A 16,632-nucleotide genomic window follows, 5' to 3' on the forward strand; every position below is an offset into this window, starting at 1 on the left:
TCACTTCCCTCCACCTGCTGGCAACACTCCTCCTAATGCACCCCACGATACCACTGGCCTTCCTGGCCACAAGGGCACATTGCTGGCTCATGGTCAGTCTGTCATCCAGCAGCACTCCCAGGTCCTTTTCTGCAGAGCTGCTCAGCCCCCAGCCTGTAGTGGTGCATGGGGTTGTTTCTCCCTAGGTGCAGGACTCTGCACTTGCCCTTGTTGAACCTCGTGAGGTTCCTCTCCACCCAGCTCTCCAGCCTGTCCAGGTCTCTCTGAATGGCAGCACAGCCCTCCGGTGTATCAGCCACTCCTCCCAGCTTGGTATCACCAGCAAACTTGCTGAGGAGGCACTCTGTCCCCTGATCCAGGTCATTGATGAAGTTGAACAAGACTGGACCTAGTACTAAGCCCTGGGGAATTCCACTAGCTACAGGCCTCCAACTAGACTCTGTGCCACTGATGCCAACCCTCTGAGCTCTGCCTTTCAGCCAGTTCTCAATCCACCTCACTGTCCACTCATCCAACCCACACTTCCTGAGCTTATCTAAGAGGATGTTATGGGAGACAGTGTCAAAAGCCTTGCTGAAGTCAGGGAAATATCCACTGCTCTCCCCTCATCTACCCAGCCAGTCATTCCATCACAGAAGGTTATCAGATTGGTCAAGCAGGATTTCCTCTTGGTGAACCCACGCTGACTTCGCCTGATCACCTTCTTTTCCTCCATATGTCTGGAGATGACATCCAGAATGAGCTGTTCCATCACCTTTCCAGGGATGGAGGTGAGCCTGACCGGCCTGTAGTTGCCTGGGTCCTCCTCCTCACCTTTTTGGAAGACTGGAGTGACACTGGCTTTCTTCCAGTCCTCAGGCACCTCTCCAGTTCTCCAGGACCTTTCAAAGATGGAGAGCAGCCTGGCAACAACATCTGCCAGCTCTGTCAGCACTCGTGGGTGCATCCCATCCAGGCCCATGGGTTTGTGGATGTCAGTTGAATGAAGAATTATCCTTCCCTAAGTGCTGGCTTTCATTCTACTTTGTCCACAACTGTTTAAGACCTTCAAAACAAAGTCAAATATTGGGGTTCCAGCTAGTGTGAAGCTTTCAGCTCATTGGAGTTCAAGGTAATTTGAAGTTTTATGAGTTGAGCTCTCGGGAAGACTTCTACCGTTTTGAGTACAGAAGTACAGATGTTCACTGAGGTTTCCTTTAATTAAAGAAATGCCAGCTACTCAATAGCTCTATTTGGGTGCATATTAAATTTAACAGAATAGATGTAGCTGGCTAAGATTTTGTAGAAGTTAGCTGCTGTTCATCTAATAGAAGCCTTCCGTGCAAATTTGCTGTGCTGCTATAATCATTTCTTCAAGTGTATTGGAATGACAATATCTAGCTGATAAAAGTAGGAACACACTTGTAATGTCTTTACTTTGACACTTAAAACACTAACGTTGTTTTAGATGATTGCAGTGAATAATGGAATAAATGGATGCCATTCATATAATTTTTATAAAAACAGTGGAAAGACAGCTTGAGCTTTATCAATGTGGAATTTCTCAAAGCAGCAGTTTTGTATCCTTGCTTATTTTCTCTGACTGAAAATGGGACATCTTTGTCTCTGGTTTTCATATTCAGAACTACAAAAAATATATTATAACTTGACCCTTTATGAGAAGCTTTTTTTGTATGAAAATTTGAGCTTTAGGTCAGTAAGCCTTTATCATGATTCTTTGTGAAAATAAAGTATATGGCAGTACTTGAATGCAGAAGGGTTTTTCTTTTAGGTTGCTTGCTGTTCATGCCACCTTAAAAGTGAAGTAACAAAATAAGATGACGTACTTGTGATAGGGTACTTCTGGTAGGATTCCGTGTTGTTACCCATTACAGGGTATGTTCAGGTAGGATGGCATGGCATGGTATGTGCCATGCCTGTATAATCTACTTACATCCTTTATAATCACAGTCTTTTGAAAAGCAGTGCATCTTCTACACCTTCAAGTAACCTTTAATTTATTCCCTGAGTTTGAGAGAAGAAATCTTTGCATTGGGCCTGAAGATGGACCCTGCCAAAAACTTGAACATAAGGAACAGCTTCTTCACTAATTAATGCCTTTTATCTTTAAAATAGCTTCCTGGTGGAATGGCAGCTAAGCTTGACAGCTCAGAGATAAAATCTCAGAAAACCGGTTTACAAAGCAGGTGACAATATTATGGTTTACATAATAAGGAAAATATGTTTGGTAACGTGGAGCTGTGTTGAGGCTTTTGAATTGTTTGTGCATCTTCTCAGGACGTTGAGCTAATTAAGTGTTGTGGGTAAAGATCACTGCTGAAAAGAGATGCTGTTTTCCACCCAAGTGGTTTCTTGGCTACCCCTTGAGCAGAAAGAGCTGTTTTGATTCATTCCTATGTCTGATACCTGTTAATGAATCTTTTCCAACTTTGGTTTATTAATATTTTTCCTTTCATTTTCTTTAAATATTAGAAGCTTATTAATTTAGTGCCAAAATTAAAAGCCTGTGTGATTGCTTTCTGGATATATGTGAGCATATGTGTAATTCCTGACTCTCTTGATTGCAGCCCTGCATCTCTGTCCTCACATCTTTGCACCATTGATTAGTGGGAGCTCAGGCATTTGGTTCTACTGTTGAAGTGTTGTCTGAGCAGATTTTTTGTGCGGCAAGCCTTGTCTGAATTTTATGAAATTCCTGAATTTGCCCCTGCTTACTTTGAACTGGGCTGAGATTCAGTTGGCTTTGAGCAAGCTGCGGCTGGTTTGAATTGGTAGTGAAACTGGAGACCAGGTAAGGTTCCTAGGGTTTTGTGTTACCTTTTTAACAGTGGAGTCTTCTAGAAAAGTGAAATGCTGCATTACTGAATGTGCCAAAATAGAATCATTGAAGCCAAAAAACTGAGGAAGGAATAAGAGGGGTGGGAGGCGTGACAGTTTATAAATCCAAAACTATAAACAGTTTGGCAGAATAAACAGAGCTCACTATTTAAATTCCTTTAACCAACATATCTGAATGCATATGCAGATACAATCACCTCAAGCAGTGTATAGAGGTATAAAGTAGTATGGAGGCTTGTTCTTAGGTACTATTTTTGTATTTAATCACATCTTGTTATGCTTTTGCTGTCTAATAGGCAATGTTCCTGCAAAGCTGTTCTGCTAATTATAACAATACCACTGCAATCAGCATTTAAATCAGAGTTCAAATGCAAGGCAAAAGCAGTTAGGACATTGGCAAGGGTGAAGTTGCAAATTGAAACCTTACGTTATTCTGGCTAATTTGTGCTGAAATGCTATAGCCAAATGTTTAAAACTTGCCCAAACAATACTAGGAACAAATTGGAAAGGCACATAAAACTGCAGTCTTATTTGATCTGCTGCCTGAAACGTGAGACCTACCAGAGCAAATGCATTTACAGTGTAGTTAGAAAGAAATGACCCTAATTTAAAAACGTAGTATTAGCTTTTCCAAAGTAATGTATGATAAGAGTGGCAGGAGTGATTACATTTTACTCAATTACCTGTAAATCTGATTTTAAGGAATCTAAGGTCTCAGATGGTGGTGGTGAGTGAGTTCTGTACAATACTGTTCAGAAGTACTTTGTATACTGCTGTCACAGGAAGCTGGTGCTGTTCCGTCTGTAACATCTTGTGCTAGCCATTAAGTGTTGTTTCCTTCTCCGAAAAAAATGAAGTCATCTGGAAGGATCTGACAATTCCCCAACGCTTGTTAGGCTGAAAACCACCTTTCCTGAATGCTCGGCTAAGTCTCTTGAAGACTATTTGAAGAATATATATATGTGTGTGTATATGTCTATATATATATATATATATATATATATATAAATTAATAATGATTATTTAACTATACTAGTTTTATCCATTATTCGGACTGAAACAAATTGCTCCAGAATAATTAAATTGTATCTTGGCTGAAATAATGAAATAAAATTGGAACAAGTTTTTGACTTTAGCTTGACAGTCTCTGTTAAGGTGTTGAACTCTGGTTTAATTTATTGCACAAAATATTACATCTCCATTTTCTTGTGTCTTATTATCTTTTTAAGTCAGCTTGTCAAACAATTGTATAATTTTTAAGAACAATGTTGCCAACAATGCCAAAGCAGCAGCATGCCTGAGAAACAGCACTTGTGAGTGCTGGCTGTGTTCTTCTGGCTCTCATATTGCTATCATGCCTGGTCCTGGGGGTTTCTTCAGTCACCAAAGCTGGGAATTCCCTAGTTTCTGCCAGTATTTCTCCAGTTTCCCTTGAGAAGTATGTGCTGAGACTGGCTGATGAAAATGGGCGTTCAAGAACGGCTAATGGTAATTCTTTTGTTTTCAGTTCTGACTGCTGGATCATCATAGGTTTAGACAGTTAAAGTTGACTAGAAATACAAGCAGAAATTATGAGCATGGGTATAATCTGGTGCTTAACAGTTTACACATTTGCTCTAGCTTTAATTGGCTGCAGCTTGACATTTAATCTCTGTGGCATTGTGCCTACTGTGTGTTCAGCAGCTCTCCAGCATGATCCTTTCTCTCATATTTAAGGCTTGCTTTCATCTTGAGCTGTAGTGATGGATGGAGAGTTTATGTCCCTTGAACCTCAAAGTATAATTACCATTTTAATGGTTTAAGTAACCATTTCTTCTTTCTTTTTTTGATATAAGGAAACAGTTGTGTACTTGGCACAAAGAAGGACTGCTGTAATAGTCTTCAAGAACAGAACCAAATGTGGCCTAAACAATAAAAGCGTAACTGGACTGTGTTCCTTGGGCTCCAGCTTAGAAGGCTGGTGTTTACTTGGCACTTCTTTTATTCTGGGCTCAGAGACACCATTAGCTTGGACTCTGCTTTCTGAAATTGCTGACTCTTTGCTGGTGACCCTTTTGCTTTTGGAACATCACTTTAGTCATTGATTGTAATCTGAGGTGAAATTGTATTTCAGTCTGATTTAATCTCTAAGCGGAATTTCTTTGCTGTTCCAGCAGTGTTAGCTTCCTGCAATTTTTTGTTTGCTTGTTCTTACTGCCCTTATATCAGATCCAGTTGTGCTGCATGCTTTTATGTCCTGCCTTGTGCTTGTGTTTGGAAGGCTCTTGTAACATTTAAGTACATGAACCTGATTGACCAAGAAGCTGATATACCTGGCTTTGGCAGGAGGTTAGTACAGCTCTGGCTGAAGCTTACAGCATGTTAAATCTGCTTGGGCCACCGCTAGTTAAAAGTGCTGATATCGGTAGGTGGCAGTTGACACTACTGGTTTATGAGACTAGACAAATACATTTTGGAGAGAAATTATTTTTTTCTTCTTATGATGTGGCATTGGATTATTGATGAATGTGCTTGTTTCCTTTGGAATTTAGTAATGGTCATTTCTGTCAGTGTCTAGCTGTGGAAGACAGATTATCACAGCATTTTGTAAAATCTAGATATTTTCCTGGGCTATTCTAAGAAAATGCAATTCCCAATAATTATTTTGATTTTGGTGCAATTTTAATCAAAATAACAGCACTACCACTCAATTCTTGGCTTCAGGTTCTACCAATTACAACTCTCTAATACATGAAAGCATTAAAGCTTTCATGATAGTTTCTTAATTTTGTACAAACAGGTTTTGTTTTGAACGTGCATTTGTGTATGGTCAAAGAAGAAATAAGCCTGAAATGCACAAAAATATGAATTCTCTACTATCATTTTTTAACTGATCTTTCTAGTGTTACTATGAGGATGTTAGTTTATTAAAAAAAAAATTATAGGGAAAGACTGAGAGGCTCCAAGAGCAAACATTATGCAGTTCTCAACCATAGGAAATTACTTCTCAGTTATCTGTGGAGCTCTATTTTGAATTAGTAGCAGACAACTGTTGATGTGAGCTGAAAAAACAAGGCTCAGGTCTGAGGCCATTTATCTCCTTTCCAGATTTCTGTTACGGATTTTTCCAGCTGCGATTGGGACAGATGCCTTGTGTGAAGCACAGCAGTATCCTCTTGATTTTGGTAATAAATTAGTAGCGAAGTTATTTTTGTAACTTATAACTAATTCTTAAGATTCTGAATTCAAACATGCGTAAAGGATTATGCTAGGATGATATATATATATAACTGTATTCACAAAAATATATGTAATACTTCATGCATGTTTGAATTAAGAATTTTAAGTAGTAGTTGTACATTTCTTAAATTCTTCATTCATTTATTTCACAGAAACCAGAACAAGTAGTGCTAGGGTAGCGACTTACTTATCCCTGTCTAAGAGAGAGATTTCTTCTCATATATTTCAGAAATATGATGAGCACAGATGGACAATGTGCCATGAACTTTTTGGTGTTTAACCGTTATCTGATTTACAGAGCAACACTATTAAAATATGTAGCATTCTTTACTATTCAGGAAAAAAACAAAAATAGCGACTAAAATACTGGCCTGGCTGGGCAAGAAAATAAGGTAGTCGGGAACCACAACTAGTAAAATTAGTTAAATGAAAGAAATGAGGGAAAAGGGGAACATATTTGTTGGAGAGTCATAAAAAGTGAGTGTGGTTAAAAGTACAAATGGTCAAATCTATGTATCCTACTGTCTGTTACTCAGTGTGATATATTGTGCTTATAAACTAAGCAAGCTCAGATAGTGCAAAAAGGATGAACTTGGGTACTTGTGTGTTTTTATTGTTTTTATTCATGTTCATAGTCGTTACTTATGTTGAAGAAACTAAATTCAAAATCTAATTTCAAAATCTAGATGAGCTTCAACTCTTCCCATCTGTGCATAGATTGGAGTTTTCAAGAAACTTGGCATGGGACGATGCTCAACTGAAAACGCTTTGGCAGTCCTTGCCTCTTGCAGTATATTGCAGCAGTCTGCAGTATATGTGTGTTTATAAGGTTAGAAAGGTTTTGTTGCCTTGGTTGCTTCTTGAAAACAAATAACAATAATTTTGTTCTGACTTTAAGTCTGTTTTAATGAGTAATGCAGTTCAGTTATGAAGTAATTTGTTTTTCCTTGGACAGTGGGTTTTCTTTTCAATTCTTGCACAGCATTGTAGGCATGTCTGTCATGTTCTGTAAATGACTTCACTCTTCTCAGGATTAGGTCTTCTACCTAACTCAGAACTTCTTATTTTCCATTGCTGTTTTATTGGTATACCAGCTTAACTTCCTCATTCATTCCCGTGTTAATTTGATCCAAATGTAGCAGCTCCCCATTTGTCTGGACATCCTATGCAGAACTCCATGTGTGACATGAAGGTTCAGCTCAACAGGTCAGATGCATGTAGGATGCGTTCATCTCAATGCATACATGCAAATTAGCTGGAGCTTTTGAAGCTTCAGGTATCCTGGTCAGAGCTGTTGCTGTCCAGCATCTGGAAGTAGTAGAAAATTGGCCAATTTTCTCCTTGAAGAGGAAAAGTAGACTCATGGAGTGGGCTAGGGAAATCCAGGTATGTTAATTGTGTCTTACCATCTGATGAATCCTGTCTTTTTACACTTCCATGCTATGGTACTCTTTGGGTACTGATAGTCTCACCAGACCGAGAGGTCGAGAAATGCAGACTGGCAAAGGATTTATGTATACATACAAACGTGTGCAAATATAAAAGAATAATAATAAAAAAAATGTATGCAGGTATTAAAATACATTATCTGATGCTCAGTGTTCAAGCATTGCATGTTAGATCTTGGGCCTAGGTGAAATACTGTATAAGAAATTTAAACACTGATTAGTGATTGCTTGTACTCTCAGTTGTATGCATGATTTTATTTGCACTCTTTCTGTTTTTGTATGTGTGAACTTCTGATGGCTGTGGAGTTTAATCTGGTAACTCAAGTCCTTTTGTGTTTAATTTTGGAACTTGAATGGAACAAACATACTTGATAGTGCTACTCAACTTGTGACTAGTGAATCTGAATAGACTAGTGAATCTGAATAGACTAGGATTTTTTTTTTCTCCATTTCTGCCATAGCTTGCTTTAGTTCAGTGTCAGGCAAGTACTGAACTGAGTTTTATTTTGGGGAAAGAAGGGACCAGTTAAATTAAAGACAAAGTGCACTGGAGTTAGACTGGGGAAAAAAAAGCAGTGATACCAAAAGATAACTGAGGTGGCAAACTGTAATTTAAAAGTAAAGCTACTGTGCATCCAGTTGTATCTCTGTAGAGAAAGATTTGACTGTTTGATGAACTAGTATCAGAGGTTTAGTAAAAGGAACCTCAAGTTAGAGGTAGTGGTGGAAATCTGGAAGTGCTAGTGGGCTATCAGCCTTTTGACACAATAGCTTGTGGCATTGAACAATTCTGAACTTGTACTTACTGAAGAATCTTTAATTATGCACTAGGCTGTTCTTGAAACAAAGTCTGCATCCAGATGGCTAGGTGGTTTTCTTCTAGGCAAGAATAGCTTTCTTTATGAATTGGCTGAAGCTAGTGACTGTGGGTATGAACTGTTGAACTCCATGTGTCAGATGCTTGCCTGCCCATACAGATAGTCTGTTACAGAACAAGGAAATGTTCCCGTGCTTCCAAGCTTTTAAGTGCTAAAGTATTTGCCAAAACTCACTTCCTTAGCATTTGAATCACTTAAATGAATGCATTTTGGCTATGAAAAATGGCACGAATGAGTTAAAGGAAGGTCTTCACATTTGCTTGGACTGCAGAAGTTGCTTTTCAGTGTGCACAGAACGGTTACAAATTCAGTATTACTGCTGCTATAATCTCCTCTTCATGAAGAACTGGTGGACTAAATTCAAGTTGAGACTGAAATTTGTAATGTTTAACTGAAGTTTACATTGAAAAGAGTACAGTTCAGCATTTAATTCCTAGTTTTCTCATTACATATCCTCTACATGATTTTTCAATGTTTTCTGTAATCCAACATGATGATCAAACATGCTAATCAGCCCAGCAAAATCCGCTTACTGTATTTGCTTTTCTGTGTCGACTATACCTCTTTACAGAGCCCTGGTTTTACCGTGGCTCTCATAAGCTTTGCAAGATACCAGTAATCAATATGTTAATAACCCTATTGGATGATGGAAATCCCCTTGATTAAAGCTCTGTGCCTGTTTTCTCCTCTGTTTTCTGATTGACGCTTGTTTTGCTGGGTGCTGTGTTCCCTTGGTCACATTCCTCTTAAGGCTGGCTCCTGGAAATGTCATGCCATTCCTTGTTCCTTTGCTAGTCTTCTGCTTTTAGGATGTGAGATGAAGCTGTCCTCATGGCCAGCTCGTTGTTTTCCTGAAAATGCTGGCCAGGTTGAAATGATATACATCATATTACAGGCTCCTTGCTGCCAAATTTTTGTCACATATATTGCTCGAGCTGAAAACATCCAAAGCAAACACAGAGAGGAAATCAAAATTAAATTAATTCTCTCCAAGGATGTATAAAGTATGGCTGCATTGAGGTTTACAAGCTGAGGGTGAGAGGGACCATTGGTTGTTTGGAAGTCAGAAGCCACTGCTATTCACAGCCCCCTTCTGTTGCATTGCTGGGCTGGGCTGTAGCTGCTTAGCTTGAAGATCTTAAGTTTTTTTTTTAGTGATAGCGAGACAAATGACTTTGCAAAACCTTGGTTAACTGTAGAACCATGGGGTATTCTTGGCAGTTTATGTTCACAGGATTAAAGACAAATGAGTCACCAGTTTCTCTGGAGCCCTCAGGGCTGTGCATTTACTTTATGTAACGTAGTCAAAGCATTGTAATTGAGGCTAAACAGAGCTCTGCAAGATTTGGCTTTTGGACATGGTGCAAGAGTTGCCTTGGAGACTTAAGTTTTCTCAGTTGAGGCGGTTGCATTAGGGACAGTGCTTAGTGTTATCCTACTGTCATATTCCTTCATGCTGTGTTTGGGATGGCCAGCAGGAGAAATCAGTGTCTCTTGAAGACTTTGAAGCTAGTCCCCTCTCAGCTGGCATGACAGGTTAACTGCATATTGGTAGAGCAGAGGCATGAAGTGGTTGCTCATAGGTGTAGGCATTTGGCATTTCAAAAAAAGCTAACATGTTTGCTGTTTGAGTGTGGAGAGCATGGATCAAATCAGTGAGTGGCTGCCTCAGTGAGATGAAAGTTGAATGGAATTACACAGTGGATCTTTGTGCAATTACAAGGTGGACTTGTATGCTGTTTCATCCAGAGTGAGTATTTTTATTCATTGAATTGTAGGCTTTGGATTTTGATCATCTCATCTAAAATGGATTGATAGCCTTTGTTGTATAATTATTCAGAAAAATACCTTAAGTAGTGGCAGTCAAAAAGCAATTGCTCTTTAATTTACTTGCACAAGCAGAAAGGTAGGCTTTGTTACTGAAGTGGCAGTCATAACTATTTTGCCACCAGATTTTTTGCACGGAAAGAACGAAATAAAAACCTTGCCTGTTTCTCCTAAAAACTTTAACGGACTTTAGGACTGTAAACGTGATATAGAATGTCATCGGTAATCACTGTGATTTAGCTGCTGTTTGCTCTGAAGTTTATTAACTTACAAAAAAACAGTTAAACTGTCTTGGATAACTTAAATGCCTGTTTAAACTGTTTTGAGAAATAAAACCGTAAAGTAAGCAGCTTGATCTGAGATTTTCTGGGGGAAAACTTTGAAAATGGATGCATCTGGACTAGATGAGCTCTGGAGTTACAAATGTCCCCTCTGTCCTGTTAATACAGAGGAGAGCATCTGATTGCAATCATGCAATATTTGTTGCTGAGATTTTGTTGCTTCTCTCTGTTGCTCAAGACAAGACCTGCAAGGAATAGTTAAGCCCTTCCGGAAGGGCTACTGTGGTAGGAAGTTACCAGTGTATTATCCTGTGGCAAATTATCAGTCTCCTCTTTGAATTTAATCTTTTTAGAAGTCCTGCTTGACTAATTTCTACAGATAGGCAAACAGTTTCTATTGGCTTTTCTTTTAAATATGTCAGTTATGGTTACTGGTGAAATTCAGAAGTCATTAATCAAGAATATAGTGAAGGATTATGCGTGCAGAGCTGGAAGAGTCTGGGAGAGTATAAAAATTACTGTCCATGCATCTTGGTGACTGCTTGCCAAAACAGTTAACAGGTTGAAAGTAATGTGCTGTGAATGACAACTTACTGATCTGCAAACCTCAAATTTTTTTTCCATGGAGTAGAGAATCCAGTTCTGAATTTAAGCCTGTTGACAATAGGCTTGCTTTTCTTTGTTGCTATTGACACTAACAAGTCCTGGGACTCTGGTGTTTCTAGACTAAGTAGAAACCTTTGATGTAATGAGACCTCTGCTAGAAAGAAAGGTATTTTGGGAAAATTCAAGGAACTTGAATTTCTTCAAACTAATCTTTTGAAGTTGTCATTTATTATCTCAATCCCTCTAATGGCCCAGGAAAGATTGGAGGGAAGCTATCTGCCATTGAAGGCAAAATTTATTCATATTAGAAACAAGTTTATTGAATATAGGCCAAAACACAGAGTAGGTATAGTTAAGTCATTAAGATTAGAGCTTAACATCCACTACTTTTAAAAATCTCTTTTTTTTTGTGATGTTTAACAGGTATGAAGGTTTCCTCAGTCTGGTACTCATTGAGGACATGGGCAAAAGAAGGATTTTAACTTCTACAGTTACATGTAGCAAATACTTGGAGCACAAGACTTAATATGAACACTGGCTCTTTGAGAATTTCACTGTGTAGCAGAGGAGAAAATACAGTAACAAGGGTGATGTCCTGCAGTCATACTTAATATGTTCAATGGCATTGTCCTAGCTGCTTTGCAAACTGCATAATCCTATGAATGGAATTTCTTCCTTCAAGGCCTGTAAGCTGCAATAGCAAAATTATTGCAAGACAAGATCATTAGGGGAGAGAACTTGTAGGATGGAAAAAGACCGTGTCAGTGGGCAATGCTGTCCCATGCTTCTGTGTTCTAGCACTTTCTTGTTGTAGACATGAGTGCCTAACAACTAGATTGCTATGCAGAAGTCAAGTTCAGCCCTTAGTAAAAATGGATTGTGTAATTTTGAATGTTTTTTTTCATAAACAGCTAATGGAATCATAGAATGGTAAGGTTGGAAGGGACCTTTGGAGATCATCTAGTCCAACCGTCATCATAGCCCATACAGGGATCGAACTCGTAACCTTGGCATTAGCAGCACCACGCTCTAACCAGCTGAGCTAAACCTGCCTCCCATGTAATAAAAGTGATTTGATTTTTAACTCAAATCTTTGTGATGATTGCACTTTATTGGAGTATCTGTGAATAAAATGGAAACTGAATTTTGTCAAAGTTGAATCCTAAAATAGAATGGGGATTTCGCCACTGAATTTCAAATTTCAATTAATGGCAGTGGTTAGCAAATTCGTGTTTCATTCAGCAATTCATGTTTCATTCAGCAATTTTTTTTCTGGAGTTGGGGAAACATTTTACATAAACAGATACCAGCCTGCTCATATTTGATAATCACTTCCTGGTAGCATCTAAAACAAGCACATGCCTTCTAAAAAGGTGTCGCTTGAAAGATTGGGTAAAATGAAGTGTTTAGTCACTGTAGTTTTTACTGACACACAGAATAATTTTATTTTCCTATTAGGGCATATATACTGCTACCCATTAACAGGAAAAAAGTGTTCATACCTGGAAGCTCTTCAGTTTTATAGGAAATTCTAGCAAATATGTCTATTCTGGACAGTTGTAGTAAAGCCCTTAAATGTGGAAGACAAATGCATTTTTCTTTTCTAGCCTAACCTGAAAATTATTCAGAGGCAATATTTTTTTGTAGCTCATTTCTCCCCTACCTTTCCTCCTCCTCCTCTGTCCCAATAAATCTTCATATTTAGCTAATGTCTTAACACCTCAACTGGTAGGGTTTGAAAGTAGTTTTGAGCCTTAAGATTACAATTGTTTTTTCTGATTACCTTCCACTTTTCTACTGCATATGTAGAACTATAGTGAGAAAGTTAACAGTATTGAATTACATTACTCTTTCTCTTTTCCTTTCTGTCTTATTTTAGAGGCCAACCTAATACTCCATCTAGGTAGACTTGATAAATGGAATTGTTCCAACTCTTGTGTGTGAAAACAAGGCAAGGATAGTCTAGAGGGCTGAAAATGTGCCAAAACAAACTTGGGTGGAATAGCTTAGTTCATCCAGCACTGCACTTTCTAACACCATGGGGCTTTTTTGAAAGTATTTCTGTTCTCAGATGGCTATGTGGTCCGTTGGGTGTCAAAGGAGGCAAGTGCCTTTGTAATGAATGAATTCCATGTTCTGCAGCACTTAGGCAGGATTTCATTCGTCTTGGTATGGAAGAAAGGACTGAGGTGGGCCCAGCTATACTGTTTTGACAACACACAAGCTCATGCATGTTTAAAATAAACATGATACTACAGGGTATATGATGTTAGGAAGAAAAGCTAAAGTAATTGAAGTTCTTGTACATTGACCTAAAGAGCTTACTTCCACAAGGGAGCAAATGCTTTCCTCCATCATGCTAAGAATTAAGATTGAATATACAGGCTTGTCTCAAGACTGACTTCAAAATACTCTTATACTTGCTTTTAGGAAGCATCTTGGCAGTAAATGCGAGGGTTTATGCATGTGTTTCATCAAAAGTGTACCAATTAGAGTAAGTCTAAAGGAAAACAAAAAGAATGTGTGGGAGTATAGAAAGTCTGACCTGTAAGGGAGATCACTGAAAGATCTGTATTCATTTAGTTGAGGAAAGGTAAGAAGAAGAGAAGAAATAACTCCGTCTTCAAATACATAAAAACAAAGGAGAAAGGATTCAGATCTTATCCATGCCAATTATGTGTAAGAAAATTAATACATTGTATTTAATATATACTATTCTATATCTAATATTTATATTAATATGTTAGATATATATTGGACTTTCTAGTGTGTTGACCAAGACAGCATAACCTACCACAGTCTCTGCTGGAAACATCAAGGAAGGATTAGCCTAGATATTTGTAGGACTTAAATTGGTTTAGCCAGTGCTGCCGTGGAGTAGAAGAGCTGAAGATGAAAAGGGATTGTCCGTGACTTTTGCAGACTCGATCTCGTAGATGCTATCATGTCTGACTTGCTCACAAATGAATATTTTCCTAACTGTTGAGCTAATTTTAACCTGTAAACCTTGCAAATTAATCATGGCTTATGAATTAAGGATATACTCATACTGTGGACAGATTCTGTCTGACTATGTCAAAGATAACATCCTTTCAGCTTTACTTAAATTCTAGATTTTCCCCTTGGAAATACCAGTCTGATGAAAATGGGAATTTGAATTGCCTCACAGGCTGGAAAAGCATCACTGATACGATAACTTTCCAAGGTAGTTCTTATGGAAGTGACTAAGATGTATTGTAAGGGGACTCTAGGAAGCTCCCTTGACCCCAGTTCTGTCATTGAATCAATTTTATAGGCATTAAAATTAAAGTAAAATCTAGGAAGAAGGCAGCAGGGGGGAGGAAGATCTGGCCACTCTTCTCATAGAAACACATAAAATAGAAATTATCTTTCTTTTGTGCGTGGAAAGGAGTGAAGCATACGAAAATACATTTGGAGACTTTATTAAAAACCCAATGTATGGTGAAGGCATTTTTTTTTTTTTTGCCAAAGTGCATACGTATAAGTTATATGGATCACAATGTTTAACATGCTCATGGCCTGTAGATGTGAAGGTCAGGATGTATCCTTATATAGTTTCACATTCAGGTAGTAAAATGTGCTTGGTTGCATGATCAAAGCTTTGTAGGCTCCAACTAATTCAGAGTTTATTTCAGTTTTAATCTTTCTTTAAAGTTTGATCTAGTTGGAACTTATTTCCAAATTCTAGACACTGTATGTGCTCATTTATTTTTCTGTTGAATCAAAGTCATCCCTTCAGTGTTTGGATGAGAAGATAATCTGTGTAGTAAGGTACTGCTGGAGGTAGTCCAGCTACCTGCTCAAAGCAGGATCAGCTCTGAGGTCAGACCTGGGGCTGAGCAGGGCTTTATCAAGTTGAATCCTGAAAACCTCCAAGCACAGAAACTGAACAACCTTGCTGGGCAGCCTGCTCTACTTCCTGACTCCCCTGCAGGGTGAAAAAGTTTCTCCTTTTGTAAACTTCTCTTTTCCAATGTATGCCTCCTGGCTTCTCATTTTCTCTGTGAAGAGCCTGGCCTTTTCGATGACCTCCTTGCAGGTACTGGCAGGCTGCTGTTAGTTCCCCCTAAAACCATCTTTCTCCAGGCTGAACAATCCCCAGTCCCTTAGCCTCTCCTCACAGGGCAAGTGTTCCAGCTGCTGACCACCTTAGGAGCCCTCTGCTCAACTCACTCCAGTTAATCGATGTCCACCTTGTGTTGGGATGCCCCAAACTGGATAAAGTTCTTTATTTGGTTCTCTACCCATCCAGACTTCAATGTCCTAACTTGGATACAGGATAATTGTGGGAGGCAGAGTAAAAAGTTGTGCTGAAGCTGAAGTAATTGGCCTCTAGTGCTCTCCCTTTCCCACTCAAATATAGTCATTCAAGTCCAGAAGGCAGCTAGGTGGGCCTACCTTCACCTTGGTAAATCAGTGCCGAGTGTTCCTGATTACCTTCTCTTGCAGTGCCCAGAAATGTCTTACAAGCGGACTTGCTCTCTGGTTTTCACCAAAGTGAAGTTGACCAGCCTGTAGGTCTCTGGGTTGTCCTTTTGGGCTTTTTTTGATAATGGTTGCTATCTTACAGTAGCTTTTTTCCAAAACAACTCTTTATTCTTGGTGAATTGATCCTGGCATATTTGCCAGGTGCAAAATCTTTTCCACTCCCTGTCTCTAGGGGTCACACTGAGAGCTGTGTGCATGTCACTGTGCCTGATACCTGGAAGAGCTGAAAGACTGAAATCTGTTAGGAAAGAGAAAGTCAGTGTTGCAGAACAAGAACAGTAAATATGGAAGACCCCTGAATGTGAACAGAATAATCTTACTTTCAGGGGAAAAAATGGGTTATTTAAAAATGTGGAGACATCCTTCCATTTTTTGACTTAGAGAAGTGTTTAATAGTAGTTTTGTAAGATTCACTACCTGAAAATTTATAGTGTTGGTATATTGTTTTGAAACTGCCAGCCCTGCCAGAAACCAAGAGATTATATGAAAAAGCAGAATAATAGGTGAAATTTAATTTTGTAATGAAAAGTAGTGTGGGCTTTTGAAGTATTTCAAATATGAAATAGTATGGTAGTATTGAGAAAAGCAAAGCTTTTTAAGATAAGGTGATCTTATGAAAAGATGAAATTTAATTCATTTTAATAAATAACTCTGGAACGTCTAATAATAACAGATCAAATCATAAAAATCTTTTCTGTAAGCAGAATTCTTTTAATAAATGTTGAAGCTGTTAAGCCATGAGGATAACCTGTGGCTTCCCCATATAAAAGGATAAGAAAGAAGTTAAGTTACATCACTTGTGTGTGTGTTTGTGGTATGTGCTGTGGATCTTTAGGTCCATTTTTTTTAAGCCTTTTTCATCACGGCAGATTAGCTATTTCTGAGGCAGCTGAGCAAGAAGACAGTTTTGTTGTCACATTAAGATCTTTTGTTTATAGTTTATTGTTTACTTCTCTAGCTGTGAAGAGCAAAATTCCTGCTTTGGAATTAGGGTAGTGTTTGTCAAAGGATATCCTTGGTGTGTCT

General features: G+C 38.6%; 1 protein-coding gene across 5 annotated transcripts in view; it reads left to right on the forward strand.

Moving 5' to 3' along the window:
* The window catches only part of FBXL7 (F-box and leucine rich repeat protein 7), a 200,795-nt gene that overhangs the window by 49,082 nt on the left and 135,081 nt on the right, over positions 1–16,632 (forward strand). The window contains exon 1 of one of the 5 annotated variants that reach the window (XM_062569825.1): positions 2,711–2,791. The exons of 3 other annotated variants lie outside the window; for them this stretch is intronic. The gene's annotated coding sequence lies outside the window, so the exon portion shown is untranslated. Of the gene's footprint in view, positions 1–2,710; positions 2,792–5,963; positions 6,003–16,632 lie in introns of those variants that run through there. One more of the 5 variants, XM_062569827.1, reaches the window with a different exon arrangement.

This window comes from Rhea pennata, chromosome 2 (genome assembly GCF_028389875.1).
Source record: "Rhea pennata isolate bPtePen1 chromosome 2, bPtePen1.pri, whole genome shotgun sequence".
Taxonomy (NCBI): domain Eukaryota; kingdom Metazoa; phylum Chordata; class Aves; order Rheiformes; family Rheidae; genus Rhea; species Rhea pennata.